We start from the raw sequence: 15,261 nt of genomic DNA on the forward strand, positions 1-15,261 counted from the left end.
ATATTCCCATGCCCAAGCTTCCAGCTTATAAGGTAAATTAATCATAAAAAAAAAAAGTAGCTGCGGAAGTACATACTGCTGCTATGTGAACAGTAGTCTACACAGTTTTTAAAATAAATTTAACTAACTGAGCTCTTCAGCGAACTTTTTAATAGATATGAAATTAAAAAACTAAAATAAAATTGTGTGCTAGATGAAATACCAAAAAAATATTAAACATTTAATTGTGTAGTTAAAACTTAACTACACAAAAAAAGGAATGTCAGGAGTAGGTCGAAACCTGATTAGGGGGAAGTCCAGGTGTTCAGTCTTTCGTAGCGGTAGTTTGTTGATAGGAAATTTTCGAAAACTGCACTCTCCGTAAAGCCCTGACTAATAAACATTGCAGTCACCATTTTGAAACGGAAAATTTTATCAAAAATCGATACAAATAAGTTATTCCGCCTACAGTACTTAATACTTTATTGAAAAATTCAACCAAAATTGGCGTTTAAACGTAATTGAATCACAAATAAACGAATTACTAAAAGATCCGGTTGAAATAGAATTTAGCTTTGCTCGGTTAAAAAAAAAGAAGAAATTGAAATATGTATATTAAAAGATTATATACAGTATACAGTAAATATACATAAAAATGGTATATTAGATCAGGTCAGAGCTCTAATATCAGGATTTGTTTTTAGATTTATCTACAAGAAAACATATTTTTAAAGGCAATTAAAACACTTAAAACTGAACAAGCTAAATTTTTGTAAAAATCTACTTAAAAATTTGGTTTCTATTTCTGAGGTATATCCTCAAATTTGGCCAAATATATTATTTAATGAATTTTAAATAAATTAATTAATATAATCCACCTTACCAGCACGTTGATACGTTCTCTAGATCTTTCGGCTTACTTGGAAGCCATCATCAAGAGTTAAAATTAATGCATATTAAAGTCAAAGTTTAACAATCATAGGTAAAATTATAAACAGTCATGACTATCCCTGTCCTACTAGTACACTACTTAGTATCTTTTAAATTTTTTTATTAAGTTTTAACTATGATTTTTAAACTTTGACTTAAACGCATTAATTTTAACTCCTCATGATGTCTTCCAAGAAAGCCGAAAGATTTAGAGAACGTATCAAATCAACGTGCTGGTAAGATGGATTATATTAATTAGTTTATTTATTTAACATATCAGCAGTACCATATTTGAAAAATTAATGAATTTTGTAGCTTTAATTGTAATAATTTCGCAAAGGATTCCAATTTTTCTAAAAACTAAACAAAAGTAGCTAATGAAAAAAATAGTTAGGTATCTTACGACATATTGAATTAAAATAATGTAGCATTGTGATTTTTAGTTGTTGAACGAAGTGAACCTGCAAATCATGTAGATTAATATATAAAATCGAATAGTGTAAAGATAATAATAATAATTAAAATGTTTAATTATAGAATTTCTTTCTTAGACGGTTATGAAAAATTAGTCCGATTATTGTTTATTATTAAAAAATTAAACAAATATTATCTAGTATAAGAAGATATCTGTAGTGATTAAAAATAATTATCTAAAATTGTCAAAACAGAGGATGTTATTAAGATATATTTATAAAATTTTCTGGGTATTTCATATAATCATAAATATAAAATAAATTTAAAAATGGATCAATCTGTTATTTTCCTGCGTTTTTTTCATTAAAAAACTAGCCGATCAAGGCTCCCTTCGCTCCACAACCGTGTAGCCAAGGGAGCTCTGCCCCCTGGATCCCCGACGCGTTCGTTTTCCTCATGATTGTGAGAAACTTTCGCATTTACATGCTCGTTCAACTTCCAGGCGTTGATCTCTTTCCTCTTTGTTTTCTTGTTCTCGTGAAACTCTTTCTTTTTCCTGTTATGCCTCCGGTAATTACTTTTTAGATAATATTTCACAGGATGAATGAGGATGATATGAATGAGTGTAGTCTTGTACAGTCTCAGTTTCACCATTCCTGAGATGTGTGGTGAATTGAAACCCAACCACCAAAGAACACCGGTATCCACGATCTAGTATTCAAATCCGTATAAAAGTAACTGCCTTTACTGTGATTTGAATGTTGGAACTAGACTTCGAAATCAGCTGATTTTGGGAATTCGTGTTTACCACTAGACCAACCCGGTGGGTGTTCTCGTGAAACCCGGCTACGCTTATCGGCACTTGATGATCGTCCTACATTGGATCTCTTCTTAGAGGGCATAATGAAAAAGATTGAAAGAATTACGCGGAAGGAAGAATAAAAATGAATAATGAAAGGGGACGTTATGAACAAAAAAAAAATAAGAGTAGAGGAAACGACTCTAGGCTTTTTTAATAATTTTTAAATTTTTAAGGAAATAAATAAATAAGAGGATAAGTCATAAAAGGAAAAAATTAACTTTGTCTTCGACAACATTTTTTTCCGGTATGTCGGATAAAGTAAAAAATTGTTTTAAGACATTTTAACTTAATCTTGAGTTGATAAAATCATTATATAAGCAAAGAAAAAATCTGATGTGTACATCACATTACTTCCTTGTTCGCCTATTAAATTACATATACACATTTTTTTTTAAATGGAAAATACATAAAACTTTATTTCATTAATAACCTCTGATATTTTTCCATATCTTTTTTTATTGTTATTATTGAGTTATTACTTATCGTAAAACTTTTTTTACAATCAGAGGTTAATGAATAGTAATAAATCAATATTTAAATTAAAAAAAAGGGAAATGAAATCTGATTCGAACCGATGAGCCTTCCCCTTATAAGATCAAAATATTTTATTAATTAAAATTTTATTTGATTATAACTCTGGAACCAATGACAATAAGTACCACTTATGATATATCGTTGAAAAGCTCTCAATGAGGGTTTATTACTGCAGTTAAGAAAAAGTCCAAAATAAAAATTCTTCGGATTTTGGGCTTTTTTGGATACTTTTGGTTCAGTCGATTGCGATAAAAAGAGGAGATGCACAACTAATATTACAACAGTACTAAATCCAAAATTTCAACATCCTACGGTTAATCGTTTTTGAGTTATGCGAGATACATACGTACATACATAAATACGTACGTACAGACGTCACGCCGAAACTAGTCAAAATGGATTCAGGGATGGTGAAAATGGATATTTCCATTGAAATCTGGAAACCAAAATTTTTCGCGATCACAATACTTCGTACAAGGAAGTAAAAATTCGTGTAATTCAAATTGGACTTTTTTCTAGTGATGGGAATTTTTTTTTTAAATTTGACTTACTTTCGTCCAACTGGATTTAACTGTGTTCGATAACTTTTTTCTTGTTTTTTTTTTTTTTAGTATTTTGAAATTATTGGAAGAACTATTCATTTTACATAAAATTACTATTTATCATTCTGTAATGTTTACGGATTAATTAATTAATTCAAATACTATTATAAAAAAATGTGATAAATTTCACTACAAGAAACATAAAGGAAAAAAGAATGCACATTTAAGACAGTTCTAATGGAATAACGAGTAATATGGGCAAAAAAATACTGCATTAATAAAATGATTAAAAAAATAATTATATTTTAGTATATATTTAAGTTATCTTAATGTACATGTTTTCTTGAGTTCAATCAGTTATTGAGCTTAACGAATAGAAATGAACATTTCTGATGTATCTTTACAAAAGCGATTGAATCGCTATGTTGTGGCAGCTCTGTCGTTCATATACAAAGCAATATTCTAAGCAATAATTAACGGTTCAGTAGCTGATACAATTATAGTAACTCGTGTAAACAATTATATAACTCGTGTAAAAGTAGCAATTTTTTTTATTTTTATTTTTACCGTTAATCTTAAAAGTTCAATTCATCAGTTTTAAATTTTCATAACATACCGAGCATAAAATTAATGGTATTAAATTCATCGTCTAATTTATATAAAAATAAAACGTGAGGTGAAAGGCGTATAAAATGAAGACTAATTTGGGTTTAAAAAAATTACGGTTATAAGGAAGGCGATTTTAACTAAATTTATAAGGTAGGCTGAAAGTAAAATGAAGCTACCTACATGATTAATAGCATTTACTAATCTTAAACTACAATAGGAGTAAAAAAAAAAAGTTAAAACATTATTTTTTCAAATATAAAATTGAAATATATACAAAGAACGGTTACTTGAAACTTATAAAAACAAGTTTTTGTGAATAGATTAGAAGACAAAGAAAGGTTAGCACCAGAAAGTAAAGGAATAAGACAAGATTTAATCCGTTCCCCTTGCTTTTCAACTTATAAAGATGCAATGAAATAATTTTTTTCCTCACAACTTATTTATACAATCGGTTCTGAATCAGGAACCATAAGTACATCGTATTACAAAAAGAGCACATTGTGAGGGGTTTACATAAAACACTCTCAATAAATCATACATGTACATAAAGATAAAAATAAAGTATATAAAGTTCATATGTATAAATACACTCTCACTAAATAAGACCACGTAGGCGAAAGAGATCACAAAAGTCTAATGAAAAATATAAAAAAAATTATAACATTAAAAAATAGACAAAAAATTCATTTAGGTAATTGGAAAGAGGCTAGCCTCCTCATCAAGGCGTAGAAATATTCTCATTACATATGTGATATTGAACCAATTAAAAAGTCACTCAGATTCAGCACATGTTGGCGTTTCAATCGCCGGATATCCTCGGTGTTGTGTAGGAGATTAACTGCTAGAAAATTCACATGATTATCTAACCGCTGTTTATAATTTGAACCAAAATACTTTAAGGTATATTGGTTTGCATGGCATTTCTCCCGCCACCATTCGATCGCCCTAAAGCATAAGACCGAATGTCTGCCACAAACGGCTACTGAGCCTCAAAACAGTTAAGTGAGCAGTCCTAACTAGCTCCTGGAGCTAACCTAATTGCGTGAGCGAACTAAGCGTGGTGCTACACACCACTCGCTTTGTGACCCACCTCTCACTTGTCATATATTATTAAAAAAAAAATAGGTAGGCGCACCCTAAAACTAAAAAGCCTAGGTCACTGAATACCAGTAAATAACTGTCCACCATATTAAAGTGCTTAGAGCTTAATTGGCTGGTGGCCAGCCATCACTTTCAGGTAGCATCCCACAGCAGCAGGGTAGGAGTCACTTTTCCCCGAAAAACCACTGATGCCGATTGAACAACGCAACGGCATCAAGGAACGCTCACACGGTCCGACAATGGTTTGTCCTCTTTGCGAACGTAAGATAATAGGTACTCATGAATTTAGCCATTCCGTGCAAACCATGGTGCCTTTGCAACGGATCTCACCGATTTATTCTGAAAAAGTTGTATAATCTAATTGTTACTCTTGCTCGTCCCACCACATAGCTCTATGCCATACACCTAAATTTGAAAATCGCTTTGCATATTAAAAGTTTGTTGGACAGCGACAAGTATGAATTCCTGCCTAACAAGCAATAAAGCTTCTTATACCTCGTGTTTAACTGTTACCTTTTTTCTCACACGGTACTTCCCCGTCAAACGACGATTAAGATGGAGCTCAACATACTGTACACGATCAGTGTGTGGGATGATGAAAATGCCATCCCGGTAGACCCGGGGACCAGTCACCTCTTCTCATCACAAACGAATATGATTTGACTCATTCTGATACACCTTTATTTTTCAGTTTGTTAACCATATGCCGTTGAAGTCTAATACCGATTGGAGCTTTGTTGATGCTAATCGTGGGTCTTCGTCAACTGCCAGGATTGCTGTATCCTGAAAAAATCAGAAAAATAAAATAATTGAAAAACATTGACAAGAGTAAAAAAACCAACGAAAAAGATTAAAATGTTGTAATTAAAAATTGACATTGTTTAGTTGGTCAGAAAGAAAAATAATGATAAAATCTGACGAAACGATAGGTGTACTGTATAAAAACCTATTTAATTTCAGGAAAAGCTGCAAATACGGGAAGCACTTTCAGCTTTAAGATTAACTTGAAGCTAGCTATGTATCTTCTTTTATTTTAAAAAGTATTTGATAATTACAGTAGAACAGAATTTTTAACGATTCAAGAAAAATAAGATTCAAATAAAGAGAAAGAGGTGTTATAAATAATTCTCATGGGAATCAGCTAGTTATGATAGGAACAGAAAATAAAGACACGGAAGCAACAGTGCAGAGAAGAGCGAGGGATATAGCGTATTCCTATTCTTTAATTTTTTACACGGAAGAAATAAGATTTAAAAAAAAGATAGATTAATAATCGAGAAATTAAATTTCACTGATATTTTGGCTGAAACCCAAGAATTCGTTACAATTAACGTATTGATTCATTTCTGGAGAAGTAGATAATTATTAAGATCTGAAAAAAATCTCCATCACAAATCGAGTAAATTTAATTATTTAGGCAGTAAAATTACAAAGTATGGCTGTTGTAACAAAATATCAAAAGCAAGCCGATCTCCGTGGCGGAATGGCAGCGTCTCAGCCTTTAATCCGGAGGTCTCGGGTTCGAATCAAAGCATGGCATTTTTCGTACGCTACAAAATTCTATTTCCATATCCCACGCACAAGCTTCAAGCTTATGTGGCGATTTTCATCAAACAAAAAAAATGTTAGCCAAAAAATACAGACTTTATGTATCGAAAACATTCTCCATTAAGTATACGTTTAGAAATTTCTCAACAGCGAAATAAAAAGCAGAGAAAAATCAGATTCAAAAATGTAGACTATGGTTATGTAATCTTACAAAAAAAATTTGTTATATTGGTGGGTATCGATATAAAATTTTTTGTATGAATCGGGAAGAACGTCTGACACATATTATAAAAACATAGGTAGATCATATATTAAGAGAAAAGTAATTTAGTAATGAAAGAAGGGAAGAAAATGAAATCTGAAATGGAAAGCAGAGGTCGGAATTTACAGTGTTGAAATATAAATATCCATCCAAAGTAAGAAGGAATTTAGAAAAGCATTAACAGCTAGCTGTAAACCTATGTCAGCAGGGTAGCTAATCATAAAATCTAAAGGCGGGTCGGTTCTCCCTACAAGCTGCCTCTACTTGCCTCCAATAATCCACTTCTATAATCCGGCATGCGGAACACGTGCTACAGGTTGCCAAAAAAGTAAGACCTCCAAATGATACAGAGTTGTATTTATTATTAATATTTTTATTTTATTATTGTTGTTAATTCTACCATATACGTTTATTTTTGCTATTATTTATTTATTTAAATTTACCGTTTAATTATTTTTTTTATTGTTCCCCCTTTGTTTATCCCCCCTGGAGCCGGATCTGCAACTATGCTTGTACACAGCTTCAGGGGGTACCATCGCCTCAAACTACATCGGTCGGAACTAAGGTTTAAAACCGGGATTAAAGACCGAGTCCTGGCTACCTAGCCAGGACTCGATCTTTAATCATTTGCCATGCCTCTAATGAGGGGGTTGCCCTGATTCCGGTCTTGACGTTATGCCACGCCTCTAATGGGGAACCCCAGAGGGATCCCCCACCGGAACTACGGTCTTACTTTACCGCCCCTCCCCCACCCATCATGAAGTTCCCCGTCCAATCACCGAAAGTAGGACACCTGAGTGTCCCACCCCTCCTGGACAAGGCTGTCCCAACTCTAGGTAGTCTCCAAAAGCAAAGGCGGACGGGTCTCATTCCTTGCTGCTGGTTCTACAGCCACGGCCCCCTAGTGAATGCCCTCGAACTTTACATAAGGACCACTTAGCCTCAGTTTGACAGTCTTTCCGAAGATGTCCGTCAGTTCCACAATTACAGCAATGCTCCCTTTTGTCGGAACCGCTGCAAGACCCAGCCAGGTGCCCTACCCCCAATACCAATAATATCGCTCTTCGGCGGACCTTTTCGACACTCGATAGGACACCCAACCGATGCGAATTCGCCCAACCTTAAGCAACTGATCAGCCACCAGATGCGGAACTGCCACCTCTCTCCATATGTTGATCTCAGGGAGAGGACATCTATCATTACCGAGTCCCCAGCGATCTCCCGCATGTCATTCACCAATTCTTCCTCCTTGGTAAGGGCGTCAACGTCCTTTATCAACAAATGGACTCACCGCACGTCCCTACCTGCCGTGACTATCGTACCTTCAACTTATCCATTATCTGGTGCCGAAGCTTGGCAGAACCCCGTATCGTGGACACTTATATGAAGGTCCTCCCTCTGACCCCTGTTTGCGGAAAGGATGTCCGCCTCACCCGGTGACAGAGTGTCCCTAACTGTGCAGAGAAGAAGGTCCGCATACGACCAACCCGCTGCCTTAACAACCACAGTCGCAGTTGGGGGCCCTACCGGCTTTCTCCCCGGAGCCCGACTCCCATCAGCACCCAGCGACGATTTGTCCATATAGATCTGGAGCTTACTCCAGATCAAAATCTCCGTACCAAATATTCGGCCACCCGGTGAAGGTAAAGCGTTTACTTACTAATTATTTCATCACTATATTCTACTATATTTATTTATTTATTTGAGTTAATACTAGTATATAAATTATTTTGTATGAAATCATTTTATGTTTTATTTTTATAAAATACAGTACGAATTAACGTTTTAATTAATTAATTTTACGTTCATTATAGTAGAACTTAATATCACTGTAGTATTCATATTTTTTTTATAATAAATTTAATAATGATTATACTTATATTATATTTACTCACGTTTCTTTAACGCTTTATTTATGTATTTTTTATAAAATTTAATATTTTTATTTTGTAGTTTTGTAGGTTTACAAAGCTCAAAAGAATATTAATTATTGAAGCATACGTGCTATTTAGGAATAATTTTCGATAATAACTACGCCTTGACAAAGAAAATAATAACATTAGAGTCTATAATAAATAAACAACTCATTTCATATACTTTTGTATTACGTCATTATTACTGTTTATTTATAGAAAAACATTATTTAACATACTTGAAAAAATCATATACTTTCAAGAGATAAATAAATTGTTTAATGTACATCTTGAAAAAAATATTAGGCATAAATAATTTTATTTGAAGTAAAAAATTACCAGAACATATTTCGTTATGCCTAATTCGTTACTTTAATAGCGACGTCATAATTAAACACAGTGCAAGTCACTGGAAATTAATTGATGTGACTTTTGGAGAACACTACTTTGGCTGCTGGTGTGAGGACAAGTCGCTGAGTGACGTTAGAGCAGTGGAGGGGATGCCACAGCGCGCTATGGATCCGCCTAAAAGGCGGCGTATAGCTGTGCACTTGCGTGCGAGAGAGATAGAAGATAGGATGGGTGGAACGGTTAGAATGTCATTCCTTTACGAAAACATCTCGTTTACTTAAGTAGTACGGAGTACATTGTTAGAGTTACCAGGACAGTTAATACCGCGGTAAGCCAGCTGTCAACTCATGTGCACAGCATTATGCCGCCCGCTTTATTACATGCACTATACCAATATATGCAGTATTCGTACTACAGAAATTACTTCTCAACTTTTAATTAACACCAGATATTACAGTGCAATTCACTGTAATTTTATTTCTTGTAAAACATTGTTAATATAAACCTATTCGATAACTACAGCATGGTAAAATAATTAATTAAAGCTTAGACTCGGCCACTGTAAAGGAATAACTACGCTACTAATGCTAAAAGTTTAAAGAAAAATTGTAAATATTTTATAGTGCGTTTTTAAAAAAAAGAAAGTCGTTAAAAAACTTAACTAATTAAATTTACAATAAAAAAAATAAAAAAAGACTTGATAGAACAAAAGAAAAAATTTAGAATAGACAAAAAAAATCAATTCACAATGAAACAATTAATTACGTAGTGTTATTTCCTATCCATTAGGATTTAAATTCAGTTAAAATATTTACAAGACTTTTAAGAATTGAATACTTGTAAATAAAATAGTAAGCCTAGTTACTTCATTAATTCATACATCTTGCAAAATTAACAAACAATGAAGAACACGGATAGAGAGAAAAAATAACTAACTTACTTGTACGAATGAATAGATAATCAGAAAGAATGTAATTTGACTTAAGATAATTGATTTCTCCAAACGAAAAAAAATTAAAATAGCTTTTCCAATTTTTAAAATTATAAGTAATATTTATGCATTACAAAAATAAAAAGAATTAAATAATTAACAATGTTCTAAATCTAATAAATCAATATATATATATATATATATATATTGCTATACGGCTTAATAATTTACTGTTTTCTTTTACAGGAAATTGAATGAAACTGAAAAGCTGACAAAATATTTCATAACTTCATTAGACTGTATATGCAAGTAAGTAAACGATAATTTAAATAATCCATTCAAATTAAACAAGGCTCAAATCTTCCCTAAGTATGGTGACCTCTCAGCAATAATTGCTATCAGATGATAATAATCTTTCACGTTATTTTTGCTTAAAGGTTTTACATAGTTTACAAACACTAACTTATTAACTGCTGTTGAATATATGTATAAAATTTCAGAAGTCATTCAATCATTATTAAAAAAATGGAATGTAAATGAGAATTAGAACAATATTCAATATCATCAGTTCTCATGAAAAAAGGTTAGGTTTATTAGAATACTAGAGCGGTCCAAATAGTAATACAGTGATTTAGATTTAATTTTCTAAGCATTTGGCACCGTTGGTATTAATATATTTTGTATAAAATAATATTTCCACTTACTAACAGAGATTGATTTCCACTTCTGTTAACTGACTAATGAAGTTTGTTAAAACAGCATGATAACGATCACTATTAACTGAATTTAAAAAAAAAAAAATTGGACCCACAATGCCCTTTCTACTCACACCGACCCAGACTCCAATATTCGCTTCGTGCAAAAATTGTTCATGTAATTCATGGGGATTAGTTTTCGACCACAGTCGTGTAGTTCATTAATTAATATAACCTCCCTGAAGAAACCATTCTTCGGCTGTAAAAAACGTAATGTCGAGGATATCTACGGAATTTTAGTCAATAAAACATGTAAACCACTGACAATAATCTAGTCTTTTGGCATGGTCTGCAGATTTTTTAGTTCTTGAACATGCATTACTTTGCAGGGGATAAGTTTCAGTCTTCTTACAGTTTTATGCACTTTAGCAGGTCCGATTTCTTGCTTTCGATCATAGTCTTTAACAGAGCTTTTTGTTCGAAATTTTTCGGTAAGAGTTTGAACTGCATTGAGGCGAGGAACGGGAGCATTTAGTAACTTTTCAGAAAACTTGTGTTTCACTAAATCAGTATACTTGTCACCTTCACGAAAGCCGTGTTCAAGGAGAAAAATGGTTTTCTCTACCGAAAGAACCATTACGTTTCTCGCAACTATTGATTCCGTTAAACGAAACAACACGAAACGAAACGAAGCACGTTCAATCACAATTCAACAACTGTGGTCTTAGTTTATTACTGAGCAACGCCCAACGAACCCACAGGACAGCCAATCTCTCTCTTTTCCTGTTTAGCCTCCGGTAACCGTTTAGATAATACTTCAGAGGATGAATGAGGATGATATGTATGAGTTTAAATGAAGTGTAGTCTTGTACATTCTCAGTTCGACTATTCCTGAGATGTGTGGTTAATTGAAACACAACCACCAAAAGAACACCGGTATCCATCCATGATCTAGTATTCAAATCCGTGTAAAAATAACTGGCTTTACTAGGACTTGAACGCTGGAACTCTCGACTTCCAAATCAGCTGATTTGGGAAGACACGTTAGCCACTAGACCAACCCACCGGGTTGGTCTAGTGGTTCTTTCATCTATTTGCTGCAATACCTCTTCATTTGCCACTTTATCCACCCATCTGATTTTTAACATTCTCCTATAGCACCACATTTCAAAAGCTTTTAATCTTTTCTTCTCAGGTACTCCGATCGTAAGTTTCACTTCCATATAAAGCTACGCTCCATACATATACTTTCAAAAGAAAGTATATGTAAACAAATTATATTTCTGTCTGAAGGGCTCGTTTCACCTGTGATATTCGACATTTTATATCGTTCCTACTTCGTCCATCTTTAGTAATTCTACTACTAAATAACAAAATTCTTCTACTTATTTCATTATGGCGTTTAAAATTCATTAAATTTAACTAAATGAAATGTTTAACTCTTCTCTTTCCATTTCGTAAAATGTCATTTAACAGCAAATGATCGAAACAAACTGAAAGGGAACATCCATCTCCTTTTGATATAGATAAATTACCCACAGTTGTCTGAACAAAAACGTTTTTCCTTTTTTAGGTGATCAAATCAAGATTACTCTGAAAATAAATTGTACAAGTATAACAACAGCATTATCAGCTACACAAAAAAATGCAAAAATTAATCAAATGAATTCAGAAATAGGCCGATACATGTGGATTGATATCATATCACAACTTTAAAATATAAATAATCTATTTAGAATAGAAAATAACTAGATAAACTTTTTTCATAATTTATCGAATTTTTTGCCAAATATATATTCAAAAAATCGAATAATTATTTTCTAATCCATGCGATACTCAAACTACGAGTTAATTTTAGTTTTTAAATATAATAAAGTATTTAAAAAATGTAAATGGAATTATTAATGTAGTCTCTAAACGTGCGCGTGCACGTACACGATCACAATCACACATTAACGTATCAAAGATCAATTTAAATATTTATGAAATTACTTTAGAAGTTGATTCCACTCATGTTGACATCAATTTAGACTTGAGCATATATAAATATTCAATAACAGAAAATGAAATAAAAAAACCGTAACAAGTAGCGAGATTAATGAGGTAAACGGCCTTCAATATATAAAGCTATGATATATTACATGATTGAATGCATGATAAATGTATGACTACAAATTTATAATTTGAATAATGATTTATTTCATACTAAATAAAGTTGTTACAATATTAGAAACTTAAGTAAATGAATAATAATATTGATTATAGAAAAGGATGAAATAAAGAAGCAATAATTACAAACACAAATAAAAGTTCTAGATTTTAAATTCAGGATTTTTATAAGTAGAAATTTTTAATAATTACGAGATGTTTATTTATCCCTGTTAAAAATACAGTAAGCATTTTCAAATCATGCAGCGAGATAAAATAAAAGAAGCGACTAAAACACCGCATTAAAACCTTTTCGTTATTGTTGTAATAATTTATTGTAAGAATTACGTATGATTAGTTAAGGATAATAAGTATCCCGTTTATTAGTTATTTCAAAGGTAGTGCAATTATAAATCCCATATTTTCGTTATAAAATTACACAATAGTAAATTAGGCATATTAAAAACAGGTTTTCATCTATCGTTTTGTAAAGTGAAAAATTTTTTCCGATAATCGATTTGAGTACAATTAATTTTAAATAAGCTGCTACTCTGTTTCTTAGTAAGGAAAGGAATTTTTATTTTGTAATGAACGATGAGTTTTAAATATATCAGCTGTGATAAGTAGTTCACTACAATAAACTACTAATCAAAGAATATTTGGTTGATTTTATTTTTTTATCTTTGAGAAAATTACTTCATCTAAGCATTAAATTTTATTGGATTTCATAACTTCTTGAATAATAATAATTTTAATTAATATAAGATTTTTATTTTTTGGAAAGTAACAGAGAACCGAAAGATACATCGCAGTTCCCGACCAATGATTGTAACCACTTAAAATATTAATATATTAAACGCTATTGGTTTGATGAATTTTGATCAGTAATTGATTTCTGAAGTTCTCTCCATTTTTTATCTACAGTTTTACAACGTATTTTAATAAACTGGGTATGTGGTATATTATTAAAAATATTTTTATTTTTATAATATATCCTCTGAACTACTTTACAATTGCTTCTTTTGCCATTGTACGACTGACGTGGATGTATGACAGTTCCGAAGGAACTATTACAGAAACATACGAATTAATTTTCAATTTACTGCGTTCACCATTTCATTACGGAAGAAAAACTGTCTTATGGACACATTTTTCATTTATTTAATAATATACTATACAAAAGTTCTTTTACTAAAACAAGAAGAAAAAACCATTGTAATCAGAGATTTCTGTTTTGGATTATCGATGACTCTTATTCTTCTGATAGTATGAAGAAAATCAATGGCAATTATTAATATGTAATAAAAATAAAGAACAGTAAGAATAGAATAAAAATAAGTATTATTAGTTTTATTAAATAAATTATTTATTTAGATCAATTATATGTTATATACGGCACATCAAAATGGTACAAGAGCTCTATATATAAAGGATTACCCTAGTACTCTGATAAAATAATCAACGGATTCTTTAAAAGAACTTAGAATATATAAACATAATATTTATATAATAAAATCATTTTCGGACAAACTGGGAAAGATTGAAAAACAGATTCTACGACGATGCATTGGGAAAAACATTAAAAAAAACGGGATTTGGAGAATTATTCCAAACGAATAGATTTACAAAACGATCATCCATCCTGATAACTAATAAATTTAGAAACAAGAGAATTTCCTTTCTAGGACATATTTTCAGAATGGAAGAGACCATACTTATCAGACGGATAATCGAACTTTTCTGGAACAAGAAAAGCAGACCGAACTGGTAATACGAAGTACAGAAAGACATGGAGGAATTAGACATAACCCGTGAAAACCTAAAAACCAAAACCGGAAACTATGAGAAATTAAAAAATAAAGAAACAAGATTCCTATCAAAACCCAAGAAAACAATAAGCCGGGTGTACTCTGAACAAGAAAGGGCAAGAAGATCTGAAACCCTTAGAAATTACTGGCAAAAAAGAAAACCTGAAAAACAACAAATCACCAAGAAATGAAAGAACTTGTCAAAAAAATGAACTAAAGTGATCCATTATGGTCTTAAAAGTAAACAAAAAAAATAATAAAATCATTTGAATTAAACCAAGGAAAAAAGGAAACCCATATAAACAAATTAAGGCAACAAAAATATATTAATACAAAAATACTGCTTAACAAAGTTACTTATAAAACAAATATTCTGTTAAAAATAAAGAGAATTAAAATTAGTATGAAACAATAAATGTAAAAAACGAAACAGTATAGAACCTAGATAAAGAACAAAATTATAAATTCTGTCTAATAATCATTTTTTTAATAATTTTTAACACATTCAACTAAACCAGATTAAGCGAGAGTAATTAAAGAGACAATCATCAAATAATACGTAATCAAAGTAAGAAAAAAGAAACAAGAATAGGAAAACCTTATCACAGAACAATTACAAACTAAAAACTTGAAA

At 31.6% G+C, this 15,261-nt stretch overlaps 1 protein-coding gene and 1 long non-coding RNA gene across 3 annotated transcripts in view; one reads left to right on the plus strand and one right to left on the minus strand.

Annotated features, from left to right (window-relative positions):
- Window positions 1-15,261, plus strand: part of LOC142327840 (uncharacterized) — a 145,350-nt gene that overhangs the window by 56,003 nt on the left and 74,086 nt on the right. For both annotated transcript variants that reach the window (XM_075371181.1, XM_075371183.1), the window contains exon 2: window positions 10,223-10,285. The gene's annotated coding sequence lies outside the window, so the exon portion shown is untranslated. The remainder of the gene's footprint in view (window positions 1-10,222; window positions 10,286-15,261) is intronic.
- The window catches only part of LOC142327841 (uncharacterized), a 180,756-nt gene that overhangs the window by 39,757 nt on the left and 125,738 nt on the right, over window positions 1-15,261 (minus strand). Inside the window, exon 4 of the long non-coding RNA XR_012757107.1 lies at window positions 5,485-5,754. This is a non-coding gene — a long non-coding RNA (uncharacterized LOC142327841). The remainder of the gene's footprint in view (window positions 1-5,484; window positions 5,755-15,261) is intronic.

The sequence above is a fragment of the Lycorma delicatula genome, chromosome 7 (assembly GCF_047948215.1).
Source record: "Lycorma delicatula isolate Av1 chromosome 7, ASM4794821v1, whole genome shotgun sequence".
In the NCBI taxonomy this organism is placed as follows: domain Eukaryota; kingdom Metazoa; phylum Arthropoda; class Insecta; order Hemiptera; family Fulgoridae; genus Lycorma; species Lycorma delicatula.